General features: G+C 39.6%; 1 long non-coding RNA gene across 1 annotated transcript; it reads right to left on the reverse strand.

The window, feature by feature from the left end:
- Positions 1 to 751: 751 nt before the first annotated feature.
- On the reverse strand, positions 752 to 1,148 carry LOC136182456 (uncharacterized). Its single transcript, XR_010668712.1, has 2 exons — positions 1,021 to 1,148; positions 752 to 934 (listed from the first exon to the last, which is right to left on the reverse strand). It is a non-coding gene; the product is annotated as an uncharacterized lncRNA (long non-coding RNA).
- Between the last annotated feature and the right edge of the window lie 17,637 nt (positions 1,149 to 18,785).

The raw sequence follows: 18,785 nt of genomic DNA on the forward strand, positions 1-18,785 counted from the left end.
ACAACAGCAAACAGTTACAGCCTGATACTGTCTTACAAATAACAGATAAGACAAAAAATACAAGTGTAGTTGATGTAAAAATGCCATGAAGGTTTATGTGACCGTCCAGTTTTTTATTTAGCCAGTTTTTTATTTTATTTTTTTTAAATCTATTTTTTAGTATCTATTTTTTTTGTACATTCTTAATTTTTATTTTTTTTTATTATTTAAATTGTACTGTGTTCACTTTTTGTCTGCAATCTTTGCTCTTTGCTGCTGTAACAATGTCAATTTCCCCGTTGTGGGATAAATAAAGGATTATCTTATCTTATCTTATCTTAAAAGAATGACAGAGAAAATAACTTTTTTTATCAATAACTCAGGAAAATAAATATCAGATCTCCCTGCACCGGCCTCTTTCAACTTTGATTGACAGCTTCGGTAACATGAAGCCAGCTGTTGGGCTCAGTGCCACGGTAAATTAGCTTTTACTTAGTTTTATGTTTTATCTTCATTAAAGAGAGAGGCTGAGGAAGACGAGGGGATTTATTGTATTTTTAAAGCGAGCTTTAGCGGTGAGAGAGCTTGATCTGGAGGGGATCCTGAGCAGTACATGACATTTTGATTTTGACACGTTTTGATCAGTGTTATTTACATAAGGAATGAATAGGACTGATTCCTGCTGCATGCGTATCTTACTGCATTCACATAATGATGATTGCTGAAGATAACACACACATTAAACTGCATGAGACATCACACAAGAGCTCAGTTTACGATCAGGAGAGTTTTTATTATTTTATATCAAAAAGTATTTACAGATAGTTTCCTTCATATACACACAGAGAACATGGAGAACTTGACGTTGAGAACTTTTCTACATATATTAAATTAATATAGGGTGTTGGTCTGATGGGAGGCTGGCGTCGCGCTCACAGCTGCCTTCATCTTCTGACTGAATCAACATTTGACAGTGTTAGTAAAAAGCAGAGACGGGTCACAGCAGTACTTTCTTAGTTTACGGTGCTCAGCTCATCTTACTTGTTCCCCAGAATGAGTTTTCCTAGCGGTGACTCTGGGTTCACACATTTCTTCATGTTTGCTGTCGTGATGATCCTGAGAGACAAAACAGAGTCTGGTTAGAAAAACAACCTGAACGATCCAGAATAAATAAAGACGCTGGGCTCGTGTATGAAAGGCCCGGCCTTGATGTGCTTAGAGCTGATCCTGCCAATAAAACCGTTTGAACACTTGCATGTTTCAGATCCGTTGTCTGATTGGCCTGTGTGAAGAAACAACACAAAGACGCTCATTATCAACATCTGATCGTCTTTAAAAATCAGTCATAAAACTGCAGGATGAACATTTATCAGAGGCAGGACCATCACTGAAAAAAGTTAACAGCAGTGCACAGAGACAGTATCTATATAGGGCACTATCTGGTGAAACTGGAAAACAACCTCAACATGACAAAAAAGGGAAGGGGAGATGAAACTGGAAACCAGTGAGGATGTCTGAGTAAATATTTCTCTCTGAATATTTTCGTTAATGCAAACATGTGAAGAGAAGAGTCTGAAAATGACGAGGGACTGCAGATGTAAACTAGCTCTAAGCTTAATCTGGTACAATGCATCAAGTGGCTAAATGTATTTTTAATATTGTACATGGTCCCTTCACAAATAAATGTTAATAAATGATGCTCATATATTTTGGAACTGGCCTCTTTAGGAAAACTTCTTGAGCTTGGTAATCGATCCACTTGACTAAATATTTGACCTTCATCCGGTGGCCCTTTTGCTGGCCATGGTCTGGGCCATCGCAGATTCAATGACGAGCAGAAATAAGATCAACTTTTTACGTTTACTTATCGGAGCAGAAAAAAAAGAAACTGAACTGGATTAAAAGAGATCCCCAAAGCTACCAGACCTGGAACTTTGTTGACATAATGGAGTAATTACTTTTAAACTAGGATTGCAAAATAAACATAGACAAATGGTTGCCATGGTGACAGATGCACAGATCGGGAAAGCCGTGGCACAATATTAATAACAGGGATATTACATGTACAATAACACAAACTAATGAACTCACAGCTGCAGGAAAAATGAGCCTGTAAAATAACAGTTAAACGGTTAAATAATAATTTATCATCATATAGTGGTCATATCAAATGATAAACTAATTAGAGGAAGTTTTCTCACCTTGTACACAGAGGACGAGCAGGCAGGTGAGGAAGGTGACGACAGCTGGCTTCATGGTTGTTTCTGTTGAAGGTTCTGGATCTCACTCCTCTGTGTGTGTGAGTGTGTGTGTTCAGTCTGGACTCTGATGGTGTTCAGTGTAAGAACGATTCTGGTTTTATAGACAGAGGACGCCCACACAAACACATGCAGGATTTCTGTTGAGCAACACCACACATACACACTTTCACTTTCCAGTTCAGCCTAACTTTCTTCTCCTTTCCTTTTCTCTCAAACATCCTATTTCTCAGAATCACTCCTCGTCTCTCAGCTCCAGGTTCAGTTCAGTCCAGGAGTTGTTGTGTTTTGGAGATCGGGTCCAGTTTTTCCAAAAGTAATCTAAAAGTTATCAGATTGGATCAAATAATGTTAGAAGAAAAAAGGGTTCAAAAGGATTGTTATTACTTTGATCCAAGATAATCTGGAACAGAATGCATAGATCAATTAAATATTCAAACTAAAGATTTTTCAGACACATATCTCAGGTCCATATCTTCATAAAACAAACAATACAACAACATAGTATCATACACAAATGCCCCATCCCCCATATACATAATTACGATACTATTTTAATGGAAACACAACAACAATTGAAATAATTATGTTTATGTCTCCATAATTGACCTCTTAATGTGTTGTGCAGGTGCAGTGAATATAAATATAAAATGTACATATGGTGTGTGTATGATACTCCACTACACTGAAGCAATAAGCCATTTAATCCACTCTATGATGTTATGCAATTATTACACTATTAGTAGATTACACTATTAGTAGATTAGTAGACTATTACTATTTTTTTACAACATTTTGGGTCGTTGTTACATTTCGGCTCTTCACATTTTCTTTGCACATATGAAACATTTTGTCTTGTGCATACAGTTTGTGATCAAGTGGAATCAGTATCAGTAGAAATACAATTAAACATTTATTATTACATTTCTGCTCTAATTAAGGAGATGATGGAAGTTCAGATGAATGACTGTTTCAGTTTTACATGTCTTTACAGTTTCTCTTCCTCTCTGGGATTGAGGGAAAGTCCCGCTGTCAGGCTGATGCAACAGGACATGGAAATAAAGGACATGAGTGACTGACACAACAGATCGAGTAGACCACGCCTCCTGGAGAAGATGAGCAAATCTAGGTAAACAAACAGCAGACACACACACTTCACCTGCCTTTTAATCTTACATCTTCATCACCTGAATAGTCTGGTGCACAGTTTCATCTGAATGTGATCACTTAAATATCAGAAAAATACACAAAAAGGTGGTTTCTTGGTGGTATGGTGGATGGCTGGTGGGCAGTGGCTGGGGCAAGAGGATTTCATAAAGATTTCTGATATGTTGATCATAACAAGGCTGGAACGCTTGGAATTGAACAGAATAGGTGTACACTGCTGTGGCTTTAAGAAAAACAAACAAACAAATAAAAACCAAACAGAAAGAGATGCCATTTATCTGGATTTCCTGAAATAATAAAACATTATGGTGTGATCATCAATGATCAGAGCTAATGCTAATAATCCCCTTTGTTGTTATTACAAATGGAGACACAACACTTCATAACTTCACTGAAGAGATCATGGGTAATTCTGCAGATGAAAATGTAAAAATGTTTAAATTCTGAAGCTCCATCACATGTGAAATATTTTGTTTTTTTTTGCTGCAACAATGCAGAGTAAAACTAACGGAATACAAACTGATTAAAACATTTGAACTTTTTACATCGCTGCTGAAATCACTGCATTAGTTTGAGTTGATGTAATAGATTAAATGGTAATCTTCTGTCGTTACAGGTTAATTATTCTTCTCAGCCACAAGGTGGCAGTGTTGCCTCAGGATCACTAAAGATGAGAGCCTTGCTTGAAAAGCTTTTTGGGGATAATGCTTTAAAAAAAGAGTGAAAAAAGCACAGACTCGCAGAATCTGATCACACAGAAAAATGTTTAATCTTTGTAGAAAAACACAAATAAATGATAGAAGTGAAATGAGAAAAATAACAGCTGATGATCTGAACTCATAAGACTATTAACCTGATAACCATTCTGATCTCTGAGACTGAACAACACAACACAACAGCACACACTGAAAGATGATATTGGTGCAAATATTCAGACTTTAATAAACACAGACCTGTTGAAACAATCAATCAGAATGCAAGCATGTTTTTTATTTTTTATTTAACCTTTATTTAAATTTGAAGGCCCTTAAGATTATAATCAGAATCAGAAATACTTTATTAATCCCAGAGGGAAATTCGGTCATTACAGTTGCTCCAAAATATACAATATAGCAGTAAAAATATAGTAATAAAAATATTAATCAAATAGAATAGGAATGTAAGTAAGATTTCAATAATAGGTACAAAAAATATTTACACAAATAAGAGTCAGATGTTACAAAACCTTTTGTAAAAGTTTTTTTTTTAAATCAATTTTTTAGTATCTATTTTTTTTGTACATTCTTAATTTTTTTTTTTTTTTTATTATTTAAATTGTACTGTGTTCACTTTTTGTCTGCAATCTTTGCTCTTTGCTGCTGTAACAATGTCAATTTCCCCGTTGTGGGATAAATAAAGGATTATCTTATCTTATCTTATCTTAAAAGAATGACAGAGAAAATAACTTTTTTTATCAATAACTCAGGAAAATAAATATCAGATCTCCCTGCACCGGCCTCTTTCAACTTTGATTGACAGCTTCGGTAACATGAAGCCAGCTGTTGGGCTCAGTGCCACGGTAAATTAGCTTTTAGTTAGTTTTATGTTTTATCTTCATTAAAGAGAGAGGCTGAGGAAGACGAGGGGATTTATTGTATTTTTAAAGCGAGCTTTAGCGGTGAGAGAGCTTGATCTGGAGGGGATCCTGAGCAGTACATGACATTTTGATTTTGACACGTTTTGATCAGTGTTATTTACATAAGGAATGAATAGGACTGATTCCTGCTGCATGCGTATCTTACTGCATTCACATAATGATGATTGCTGAAGATAACACACACATTAAACTGCATGAGACATCACACAAGAGCTCAGTTTACGATCAGGAGAGTTTTTATTATTTTATATCAAAAAGTATTTACAGATAGTTTCCTTCATATACACACAGAGAACATGGAGAACTTGACGTTGAGAGCTTTTCTACATATATTAAATTAACAGTACAAATGCAGCACTGGTGAACACGTGTAAAAAATGAAAGTGTTTCTCTTCCTCTGATTGGTCCTCAGACTCTCACAGCTTGGACGTGGTCTTGGGACTCGATGAGCTCAGGGTGTTGGTCTGATGGGAGGCTGGCGTCGCGCTCACAGCTGCCTTCATCTTCTGACTGAATCAACATTTGACAGTGTTAGTAAAAAGCAGAGACGGGTCACAGCAGTACTTTCTTAGTTTACGGTGCTCAGCTCATCTTACTTGTTCCCCAGAATGAGTTTTCCTAGCGGTGACTCTGGGTTCACACATTTCTTCATGTTTGCTGTCGTGATGATCCTGAGAGACAAAACAGAGTCTGGTTAGAAAAACAACCTGAACGATCCAGAATAAATAAAGTCACTAAATTCAGTTTACTCACGTGATCTCTGTGTGACGACAGAAGACGCTGGGCTCGTGTATGAAAGGCCCGGCCTTGATGTGCTTAGAGCTGATCCTGCCAATAAAACCGTTTGAACACTTGCATGTTTCAGATCCGTTGTCTGATTGGCCTGTGTGAAGAAACAACACAAAGACGCTCATTATCAACATCTGATCGTCTTTAAAAATCAGTCATAAAACTGCAGGATGAACATTTATCAGAGGCAGGACCATCACTGAAAAAAGTTAACAGCAGTGCACAGAGACAGTATCTATATAGGGCACTATCTGGTGAAACTGGAAAACAACCTCAACATGACAAAAAAGGGAAGGGGGGATGAAACTGGAAACCAGTGAGGATGTCTGAGTAAATATTTCTCTCTGAATATTTTTGTTAATGCAAACATGTGAAGAGAAGAGTCTGAAAATGACGAGGGACTGCAGATGTAAACTAGCTCTAAGCTTAATCTGGTACAATGCATCAAGTGGCTAAATGTATTTTTAATATTGTACATGGTCCCTTCACAAATAAATGTTAATAAATGATGCTCATATATTTTGGAACTGGCCTCTTTAGGAAAACTTCTTGAGCTTGGTAATCGATCCACTTGACTAAATATTTGACCTTCATCCGGTGGCCCTTTTGCTGGCCATGGTCTGGGCCATCGCAGATTCAATGACGAGCAGAAATAAGATCAACTTTTTACGTTTACTTATCGGAGCAGAAAAAAAAGAAACTGAACTGGATTAAAAGAGATCCCCAAAGCTACCAGACCTGGAACTTTGTTGACATAATGGAGTAATTACTTTTAAACTAGGATTGCAAAATAAACATAGACAAATGGTTGCCATGGTGACAGATGCACAGATCAGGAAAGCCGTGGCACAATATTAATAACAGGGATATTACATGTACAATAACACAAACTAATGAACTCACAGCTGCAGGAAAAATGAGCCTGTAAAATAACAGTTAAACGGTTAAATAATAATTTATCATCATATAGTGGTCATATCAAATGATAAACTAATTAGAGGAAGTTTTCTCACCTTGTACACAGAGGACGAGCAGGCAGGTGAGGAAGGTGACGACAGCTGGCTTCATGGTTGTTTCTGTTGAAGGTTCTGGATCTCACTCCTCTGTGTGTGTGAGTGTGTGTGTTCAGTCTGGACTCTGATGGTGTTCAGTGTAAGAACGACTCTGGTTTTATAGACAGAGGACGCCCACACAAACACATGCAGGATTTCTGTTGAGCAACACCACACATACACACTTCCACTTTCCAGTTCAGCCTAACTTTCTTCTCCTTTCCTTTTCTCTCAAACATCCTATTTCTCAGAATCACTCCTCGTCTCTCAGCTCCAGGTTCAGTTCAGTCCAGGAGTTGTTGTGTTTTGGAGATCGGGTCCAGTTTTTCCAAAAGTAATCTAAAAGTTATCAGATTGGATCAAATAATGTTAGAAGAAAAAAGCATTCAAAAGGATTGTTATTACTTTGATCCAAGATAATCTGGAACAGAATGCATAGATCAATTAAATATTCAAACTAAAGATTTTTCAGACACATATCTCAGGTCCATATCTTCATAAAACAAACAATACAACAACATAGTATCATACACAAATGCCCCATCCCCCATATACATAATTACGATACTATTTTAATGGAAACACAACAACAATTGAAATAATTAGGTTTATGTCTCCATAATTGACCTCTTAATGTGTTGTGCGTTATCTTCTCACTTTCATCACTTTAAGAGAACAGAAGACTATAAATGACGTCGGCAACATCAATCACACATAAAAACCATAGACTGTATATAGATATATAAACTAAAGGTCCAAAGTGTTAGAACAGCCCCATCCTTCCAGTGTTATTGAAATTGAAGCACTTCAGGTGCAGTGAATATAAATATAAAATGTACATATGGTGTGTGTATGATACTCCACTACATTGAAGCAATAAGCCATTTAATCCACTCTATGATGTTATACAATTATTACACTATTAGTAGAAAAATATTTAGGCAACTGTAATTACATTTTGGGCTCAGCATCTTGTTACATTATGGACCAGTTCTTACATTTTGGGTTTCATTACATTTTTTTACAACATTTTGGGTCGTTGTTACATTTCGGCTCTTCACATTTTCTTTGCACATATGAAACATTTTGTCTTGTGCATACAGTTTGTGATCAAGTAGAATCAGTATCAGTAGAAATACAATTAAACATTTATTATTACATTTCTGCTCTAATTAAGGAGATGATGGAAGTTCAGATGAATGACTGTTTCAGTTTTACATGTCTTTACAGTTTCTCTTCCTCTCTGGGATTGAGGGAAAGTCCCGCTGTCAGGCTGATGCAACAGGACATGGAAATAAAGGACATGAGTGACTGACACAACAGATCGAGTAGACCACGCCTCCTGGAGAAGATGAGCAAATCTAGGTAAACAAACAGCAGACACACACACTTCACCTGCCTTTTAATCTTACATCTTCATCACCTGAATAGTCTGGTGCACAGTTTCATCTGAATGTGATCACTTAAATATCAGAAAAATACACAAAAAAGGTGGTTTCTTGGTGGTATGGTGGATGGCTGGTGGGCAGTGGCTGGGGCAAGAGGATTTCATAAAGATTTCTGATATGTTGATCATAACAAGGCTGGAACGCTTGGAATTGAACAGAATAGGTGTACACTGCTGTGGCTTTAAGAAAAACAAACAAACAAATAAAAACCAAACAGAAAGAGATGCCATTTATCTGGATTTCCTGAAATAATAAAACATTATGGTGTGATCATCAATGATCAGAGCTAATGCTAATAATCCCCTTTGTTGTTATTACAAATGGAGACACAACACTTCATAACTTCACTGAAGAGATCATGGGTAATTCTGCAGATGAAAATGTAAAAATGTTTAAATTCTGAAGCTCCATCACATGTGAAATATTTTGTTTTTTTTTGCTGCAACAATGCAGAGTAAAACTAACGGAATACAAACTGATTAAAACATTTGAACTTTTTACATCGCTGCTGAAATCACTGCATTAGTTTGAGTTGATGTAATAGATTAAATGGTAATCTTCTGTCGTTACAGGTTAATTATTCTTCTCAGCCACAAGGTGGCAGTGTTGCCTCAGGATCACTAAAGATGAGAGCCTTGCTTGAAAAGCTTTTTGGGGATAATGCTTTAAAAAAAGAGTGAAAAAAGCACAGACTCGCAGAATCTGATCACACAGAAAAATGTTTAATCTTTGTAGAAAAACACAAATAAATGATAGAAGTGAAATGAGAAAAATAACAGCTGATGATCTGAACTCATAAGACTATTAACCTGATAACCATTCTGATCTCTGAGACTGAACAACACAACACAACAGCACACACTGAAAGATGATATTGGTGCAAATATTCAGACTTTAATAAACACAGACCTGTTGAAACAATCAATCAGAATGCAAGCATGTTTTTTATTTTTTATTTAACCTTTATTTAAATTTGAAGGCCCTTAAATTATAATCAGAATCAGAAATACTTTATTAATCCCAGAGGGAAATTCGGTCATTACAGTTGCTCCAAAATATACAATATAGCAGTAAAAATATAGTAATAAAAATATTAATCAAATAGAATAGGAATGTAAGTAAGATTTCAATAATAGGTACAAAAAATATTTACACAAATAAGAGTCAGATATTACAAAACCTTTTGTAAAAGTTACCTGCTCAGGACAAGTCACCTGTTATAGTTTTGAATAAGAATAAAAGGTGATTGTTGAGAATCAGGAATGTCAAGTGTGAAATCAGTTCAGTTCAGTTCAGACCTTTATTGTCCCTGGAAGGGAAATTTGATTTACAGCAGTCAAAAAAAACCAAATGTTTACGTATGTAAACACTGTTTTATGAATGAAGGGGAATCTTTAACCTTGTGACTATCTACCTCGGATCAGGAACATTCTACCAAATGAATCACACCTGTAGGTGCAACGTCACTCGCTGCACATTATATGTATGACGGACACCCACACACTCTCCCTCTTTCTATCGACTGGGAAGTAAAGGACAATGCCAACTTTCACCATCGAATGGCAGAGGAGGGTTACAGGTTCACTTTCATTCATAAAGCCGTGTTTACGTACTTAAACATTCATTTTATTTAATTTCAGTGAATCTGTGGGGCGGTAGTAGCTCAGTCTGTAGGGACCTGGGTTGGGAACCGGAGGGTCGCCGATTCAAGTCCCGGTGCGGACCAAATATGGAAGTTGGTCTGGTAGCTGGAGAGGTGCCAGATCACCTCCTGAGCACTGCCGAGGTGCCCTTGAGCAAGGCACCAAACCCCCTCCCCACCACCAGCTCAAGAGCGCCCACTGTGGGCCGCTCTGTCACCCTGACATCCCTCCATTAGTGCATGTCCATAGATCCTGTTTGTGCACGTGTGTGTATTTCAGCCTGTGTGTGTTGCATGACTACAGAGTGTAAAAACAGAATTTCCCCTTGCAGGGATCAATAAAGTAAATCTTAATCTGTACCCTTGTGACAACAATATGCGAAATAAATCACAAGGACAGTGAGTTGACACAACCCATAGGTCAAAGGCCACACATAGGTGAAGTCCACCAACTGTAAGAAAACAACAGAACACACTCATGCAGTTGAAGTTAAGCAATTTAGTTTTTTTGCAAACACAAAATCCCCTCGGGGCAAGGGTCAAACCTTGTAGCTGCAAGGTAGCCCCTGATAGTCGATTCTGCCCGGCCCAGGGTAAAGAGGTGTTGGAGGAAGGACAGAATGACAGGCATGCCACACGTTAAAGGGTTCTCTCCCTTAACACAACATCAGTCCCAGAACACCCCCCACTTACCTCTATAGAGAAGCTAAGTGGAGGGTGCTCGGGAGGCCAGCAATGTGCCCACCACTTGTCTCTTAAGGCCTAGGGAAAGCAAACATTGCAGTTCAAGGGCCACACATGAAGCCTCAGTGTTTGGGGCTCTGGGTGCCATATCCTGCCTTGCATCTGGAGCAGCATATCCCGTCTGACTGGCAGACACCACGGACAGCCCTCCAGCATCTCGTAAACCTCGGCCATCCATGGCCTCTGTGGCTAATGTGGTGTCACTACACAGTAAGAGAGAGAGAGAGCACTCGAGCACCCAGTAACCTCACTCTTCTGAAGAAAACCGGCAGGCCATGAGACGCCCAGGGCGTCTGTCCCCAGCGGCAGAGCTGCCCAAAGGGAAGCCATATATGGCTCACTCTCTGTGGATGTAACTGCCACCCGCCGGGGTGGGGACCCCCCGGTGACAGCAGATCTGCTGCGGCACACTGGGGACATGGCAGATAGAAAGCCCTCAGGACCACCCCCTTGGACTGTGCCCACAAGAACAGCCGACGTGCCCTTGCTTGAAGGGATGGAGACTTTAGCCTGCCCTGATGGTTGATGTAAGACACAAATGTACTGCTGTCTGTTCTCACCATGACATGCCTCCCCTGTATAATAGAGAGAAAGTGTTGCAGAGCCGTGTGAACCATCTCCATCTCTAGGAGGTTCACGTGCAACCCCTGCTGTGCAGGACCCCAGTGACCCCAAACAGACCTGCCCTCCCAGACAGCGCCCCAGCCTGATTCGGAGGCATCGGTAGTTATGGTCACCCTGCAACCCTGTTGCGGAGAGGGGGGTAGCAGTAGCTCAGTCCGTAGGGATCTGGGTTGGGAACTGGAGGGTCGCTGGCTCAAGTCCCAGTGCAGACCATAATGTGGAAGTTGATCTGGTAGCTGGAGAGATGCCAGGACACTTCCCGAGCACTGCCAAGGTGACCTTGAGCAAGGCACCGAACCCTCCAACTGCTCTGATGCACTCCCTGCGTAGCCATGTGTAGCAGCCCAACTCTCTCTCCACTAATGCATGTCCACAGGTCCTGTTTGTGTACGTGTGTGATTTGGGCCTATGTGTGTGAGAAGCATGTCCCTAAAATAACAGAGTGTAAACCACAATTCCCCCTTGGGGATTAATAAAGTATATCCAAATTTAAAAAAGCTTGGGAGTGTCTCCTCCATGTGAGGACCTTGAGGCCTCCCTGGGTCAGGGAGACCTGTCTCTGGGCAGGCAGACCTTATGGAGTCCAAACCGAAGCTGTAGCGGGAGCATGTGCAAAAGGCCAAAGGGCACAACCTGGGCAGCTGCTTTAAAAAGGGGGCCTGACTACGAAAAGAAGGAGAGCAATCAGGGAGTGCATCGCGAGCTGCATCAGTGGGCCTTTTTGCAGCAGCTGCACTCTGCCACTGCATTACAGAGGCCGCCCTGCGTGAGATGCAGCTCGCGATGCACTCCCTGAATGCTCTCCTTCTTTTCGTAGTCAGGCCCGCCTTCATGGTGACCGGATCCAAGACAAGACTGCATCTACTAACCCTGATTGGCTCAATCAGATGTGACTTCCAGCCATGGTCAGCTATGCCAAAGAGCTAGCACCTTGGATCACCACTTCTACAACCTTTTCCATCTCTGGCAGGAGGTTATCTGGGCTCTCGGATACCAGGTCCCTTATCAGGCCCTCCAGATACACCAGCAGAAGGGCATTGGTGTTTGCCAGTCTAGAGGTCATGGCTACGGACTGGAAAGCCTTAACCACCAGCCCATCAGTTGTACAGCACTTCATATTTCAGTGACCTGTGAGAGTAGAGCCTAAACTGAAAAATCATAGGACCCAGGACAGTCCATACCCGCTTGGGAGTCAGCCCCAACGTCGTCTTCCCCAGCGTAAACATCCACCTGTCCAGAGGAGCCACAGTCGGAGCTTTTGGTCTTATCCAGAATGTCTGAAGCAGCAAGGGACACAGCATCAGGATGGGGAGGCCCAAATGGAGGAATCTGCCGGGGCAGATCATAAAGGTTGCTGATTTGCAGCCATGCATTCGATTGTCTAACGCATATCCTCCAATTGTCTCTGCATGAGGTCAACCGGTGGGTCACAAAGCGAGCGCTGCTCAGTCCACCTCTGCTTCTTGGTCTGCTTTCCTCCAGCTGAAGCCTGTGAAGGTGGAGGGGTTGGATCCTGGCCGGGGGGCACACTGGTCTCCGGGTCACTGTCCCTCCCGCCCTGAGATGCCATAATCCAATTGCGGCAGCACCTCCTTTTCGTCTTCCCTCTCCAAACATAACTGGAGGGTCAGTGAAGAGAAGCACACATGCAGTAGTTTAACATGTAATATAAAACCTGCAAAACTGAAACAGTCTCTGAGTTCACGTATGATTTTTTTTTTTTTTTGCATTAGCAAAAGAAATTCAGTCTTACTTAATTCACACCTAACTTCACTGCACACCAAAAGCACGAGAGCTGCTCCACTGCTTCTCAATAGCGCACCCGGAAGTGCGAGCGGTCACTCGTCTTCCCCAGCATGCCATAAAAATACAACACGAACAAACTCACGGCTCGCCTAGGGGGTGCCAGCACAAGGCAGCCCGGTAATCGGCAGTCCAGATCGTGAGGATTAACAAGGTAGGAGGACAATAAAAGCTGGTATGAACTCATACTGACCAGGAGGATAGAAAGAGGGAGAGTGTGTGGGTGCGTCATACATATAATGTGCAGCGGGTGACATCGCAGCCACAGGTGGGATTAATTTGGTTAAAATGCTCCTGATCCAAGGTAGATAGTCACAATGTAACAGGTTCACTGAAATTAAGAAAAACACAAGTAAGAAGACATAGGACGATGCAACACAACCTGATGGAATACAACCAAGAAAAAATGTCACTGTTCGTTAAAAGTTTCACTGGAATGGTAGAAATATAAATAAAGTGCTGTAGTGCAGCTCAAGGTGACTGCCTGAAGTAGCTGGCAGGTGTCTCCTGATTTTACATCCAGCCTATCAGGTAGTTTTACTGTATATGACCTGAGCTCTGTGGTGTAGAACCCTCCAGTAACATGCATTGTGCATCATCAAGTATGTGATCACTAACTTTCATGATGTTTTCATGAGTTTATTGTGTGCGTGAACACAAGTTTAAAAATCAAAGTTATTTCTGGAACAATTGTTTCTGCTAAGACGATGTGTTGAACTGTAATGATCACAACTGTTCTAGATCATTCTACAACAGGACAACAGCAAACAGTTACAGCCTGATACTGTCTTACAAATAACAGATAAGACAAAAAATACAAGTGTAGTTGATGTAAAAATGCCATGAAGGTTTATGTGACCGTCCAGTTTTTTATTTAGCCAGTTTTTTATTTTTTTGTTTTAAATCAATTTTTTAGTATCTATTTTTTTTGTACATTCTTAATTTTTTTTTTATTTTTTATTTAAATTGTACTGTGTTCACTTTTTGTCTGCAATCTTTGCTCTTTGCTGCTGTAACAATGTCAATTTCCCCGTTGTGGGATAAATAAAGGATTATCTTATCTTATCTTATCTTAAAAGAATGACAGAGAAAATAACTTTTTTTATCAATAACTCAGGAAAATAAATATCAGATCTCCCTGCACCGGCCTCTTTCAACTTTGATTGACAGCTTCGGTAACATGAAGCCAGCTGTTGGGCTCAGTGCCACGGTAAATTAGCTTTTAGTTAGTTTTATGTTTTATCTTCATTAAAGAGAGAGGCTGAGGAAGACGAGGGGATTTATTGTATTTTTAAAGCGAGCTTTAGCGGTGAGAGAGCTTGATCTGGAGGGATCCTGAGCAGTACATGACATTTTGATTTTGACACGTTTTGATCAGTGTTATTTACGTAAGGAATGAATAGGACTGATTCCTGCTGCATGCGCATCTTACTGCATTCACATAATGATGATTGCTGAAGATAACACACACATTAAACTGCATGAGACATCACACAAGAGCTCAGTTTACGATCAGGAGAGTTTTTATTATTTTATATCAAAAAGTATTTACAGATAGTTTCCTTCATATACACACAGAGAACATGGAGAACTTGACGTTGAGAACTTTTCTACATATATTAAATTAACAGTACAAATGCAGCGCTGGTGAACACGTATAAAAAATGAAAGTGTTTCTCTTCCTCTGATTGGTCCTCAGACTCTCACAGCTTGGACGTGGTCTTGGGACTCGATGAGCTCAGGGTGTTGGTCTGATGGGAGGCTGGCGTCGCGCTCACAGCTGCCTTCATCTTCTGACTGAATCAACATTTGACAGTGTTAGTAAAAAGCAGAGACGGGTCACAGCAGTACTTTCTTAGTTTACGGTGCTCAGCTCATCTTACTTGTTCCCCAGAATGAGTTTTCCTAGCGGTGACTCTGGGTTCACACATTTCTTCATGTTTGCTGTCGTGATGATCCTGAGAGACAAAACAGAGTCTGGTTAGAAAAACAACCTGAACGATCCAGAATAAATAAAGTCACTAAATTCAGTTTACTCACGTGATCTCTGTGTGACGACAGAAGACGCTGGGCTCGTGTATGAAAGGCCCGGCCTTGATGTGCTTAGAGCTGATCCTGCCAATAAAACCGTTTGAACACTTGCATGTTTCAGATCCGTTGTCTGACTGGCCTGTGTGAAGAAACAACACAAAGACGCTCATTATCAACATCTGATCGTCTTTAAAAATCAGTCATAAAACTGCAGGATGAACATTTATCAGAGGCAGGACCATCACTGAAAAAAGTTAACAGCAGTGCACAGAGACAGTATCTATATAGGGCACTATCTGGTGAAACTGGAAAACAACCTCAACATGACAAAAAAGGGAAGGGGAGATGAAACTGGAAACCAGTGAGGATGTCTGAGTAAATATTTCTCTCTGAATATTTTCGTTAATGCAAACATGTGAAGAGAAGAGTCTGAAAATGACGAGGGACTGCAGATGTAAACTAGCTCTAAGCTTAATCTGGTACAATGCATCAAGTGGCTAAATGTATTTTTAATATTGTACATGGTCCCTTCACAAATAAATGTTAATAAATGATGCTCATATATTTTGGAACTGGCCTCTTTAGGAAAACTTCTTGAGCTTGGTAATCGATCCACTTGACTAAATATTTGACCTTCATCCGGTGGCCCTTTTGCTGGCCATGGTCTGGGCCATCGCAGATTCAATGACGAGCAGAAATAAGATCAACTTTTTACGTTTACTTATCGGAGCAGAAAAAAAAGAAACTGAACTGGATTAAAAGAGATCCCCAAAGCTACCAGACCTGGAACTTTGTTGACATAATGGAGTAATTACTTTTAAACTAGGATTGCAAAATAAACATAGACAAATGGTTGCCATGGTGACAGATGCACAGATCGGGAAAGCCGTGGCACAATATTAATAACAGGGATATTACATGTACAATAACACAAACTAATGAACTCACAGCTGCAGGAAAAATGAGCCTGTAAAATAACAGTTAAACGGTTAAATAATAATTTATCATCATATAGTGGTCATATCAAATGATAAACTAATTAGAGGAAGTTTTCTCACCTTGTACACAGAGGACGAGCAGGCAGGTGAGGAAGGTGACGACAGCTGGCTTCATGGTTGTTTCTGTAGAAGGTTCTGGATCTCACTCCTCTGTGTGTGTGAGTGTGTGTGTTCAGTCTGGACTCTGATGGTGTTCAGTGTAAGAACGACTCTGGTTTTATAGACAGAGGACGCCCACACAAACACATGCAGGATTTCTGTTGAGCAACACCACACATACACACTTCCACTTTCCAGTTCAGCCTAACTTTCTTCTCCTTTCCTTTTCTCTCAAACATCCTATTTCTCAGAATCACTCCTCGTCTCTCAGCTCCAGGTTCAGTTCAGTCCAGGAGTTGTTGTGTTTTGGAGATCGGGTCCAGTTTTTCCAAAAGTAATCTAAAAGTTATCAGATTGGATCAAATAATGTTAGAAGAAAAAAGCATTCAAAAGGATTGTTATTACTTTGATCCAAGATAATCTGGAACAGAATGCATAGATCAATTAAATATTCAAACTAAAGATTTTTCAGACACATATCTCAGGTCCATATCTTCATAAAACAAACAATACAACAACATAGTATCATACACAAATGCCCCATCCCCCATATACATAATTACGATACTATTTTAATGGAAACACAACAACAATTGAAATAATTAGGTTTATGTCTCCATAATTGACCTCTTAATGTGTTGTGCGTTATCTTCTCACTTTCATCACTTTAAGAGAACAGAAGACTATAAATGACGTCGGCAACATCAATCACACATAAAAACCATAGACTGTATATAGATATATAAACTAAAGGTCCAAAGTGTTAGAACAGCCCCATCCTTCCAGTGTTATTGAAATTGAAGCACTTCAGGTGCAGTGAGTATAAATATAAAATGTACATATGGTGTGTGTATGATACTCCACTACATTTAATCCACTCTATGATGTTATACAATTATTACACTATTAGTAGAAAAATATTTAGGCAACTGTAATTACATTTTGGGCTCAGCATCTTGTTACATTATGGACCAGTTCTTACATTTTGGGTTTCATTACATTTTTTTACAACATTTTGGGTCGTTGTTACATTTCGGCTCTTCACATTTTCTTTGCACATATGAAACATTTTGTCTTGTGCATACAGTTTGTGATCAAGTAGAATCAGTATCAGTAGAAATACAATTAAACATTTATTATTACATTTCTGCTCTAATTAAGGAGATGATGGAAGTTCAGATGAATGACTGTTTCAGTTTTACATGTCTTTACAGTTTCTCTTCCTCTCTGGGATTGAGGGAAAGTCCCGCTGTCAGGCTGATGCAACAGGACATGGAAATAAAGGACATGAGTGACTGACAGAACACTTTGAGTAGACCACGCCTCCTGGAGAAGATGAACAAATCTAGGTCACCAGAGCTCTACAGTATGTGAACTGACATACTTTGTCCACAGGGGTCGCCAAAATCAATAAAAACTGAAAGCTGATATTGATGCTATTTGGTGTTTTTTTTTTTTTTACAACGCTGAGGTCAACCATCTTTTTACCACATTAGAGATTCAGCAAGAATTAAAAATAAAAATAAAATGTCTTAAAATAACCACAATGTTAAAATGCTTTGTTTGTTTTACATATTTATGTATATTATAGTTCTTGTTAACCAGTCTGAATCCACTGCTGGGATTATGATGTTCCAGACGTTCTTGGGTCAAAGTAATCACAATCCTTTTCACCCTTTTTTCTTCTTCCATGATTTGATCCAATCTGATCACTCCTGTAAATCTTCAAAGAATGAAATGAAAACATATGCATCTCATTGTCTTTTTATTTATTTATCTGAACATTGTACAGCAGTAACAGTTCGTCATCATCATTTTCTCTGATTGCAGAGTCTAATGAAGGACATGTTGTGCTTTTGTTTGTGTGTTTATCTTTACACATGTTAGAGAAACATTAGCTTGTCTATAAAATGAATCTCCCTCTCTTCCCTTCTGCAGGACAGCATGCAAAATAACTTAAGTTCATTTCAACATGATGCCTTCATTTCAGGGGAAACACAGACATTTCAAGGAAATCAGCATCTGAGGTTTTTTTTTTTAGCATCTGTGATAGAATCCAGAAGTATGACACGTTTATGAGCGTCATAAGATTATTCATTCTTTGTTGTGAAATAATTCTGAGTAAAGACGTCTTACTGGAGTTGCAGGATATTGTTTTACATTTTTGTACTTCTGTTCTGATTTAACTTAAGTCTATTCTGCAGAGTCAGCATGTGTTCCCTTTTTATATTTCAGTGTAATTCCACAGAAACAGGAAGTGAAAGTGAAACTAACAGGCGATGGGAAAGTTTGTATCCTGATGTGGACCCTGACCCCTCAGTACTGACTGCTTACTGTGAAGCCTCAGAACAAAGAGGGAACACATTACACACTATTCATCTATTCAATGCTGGATCATTCTCAACTGGTGGGTCAGGGCCCATAAGTGGGTTGCAGAACCATCGTCTGTGTCGGGTCGGGAATGTGTGCCTGGGAAAGAAATGTCAAAAGGTCGATGAAGCGCTTTTTAAACGTG

The sequence above is a fragment of the Labrus bergylta genome, chromosome 2 (genome assembly GCF_963930695.1).
Source record: "Labrus bergylta chromosome 2, fLabBer1.1, whole genome shotgun sequence".
Classification (NCBI taxonomy): Eukaryota; Metazoa; Chordata; class Actinopteri; order Labriformes; family Labridae; genus Labrus; species Labrus bergylta.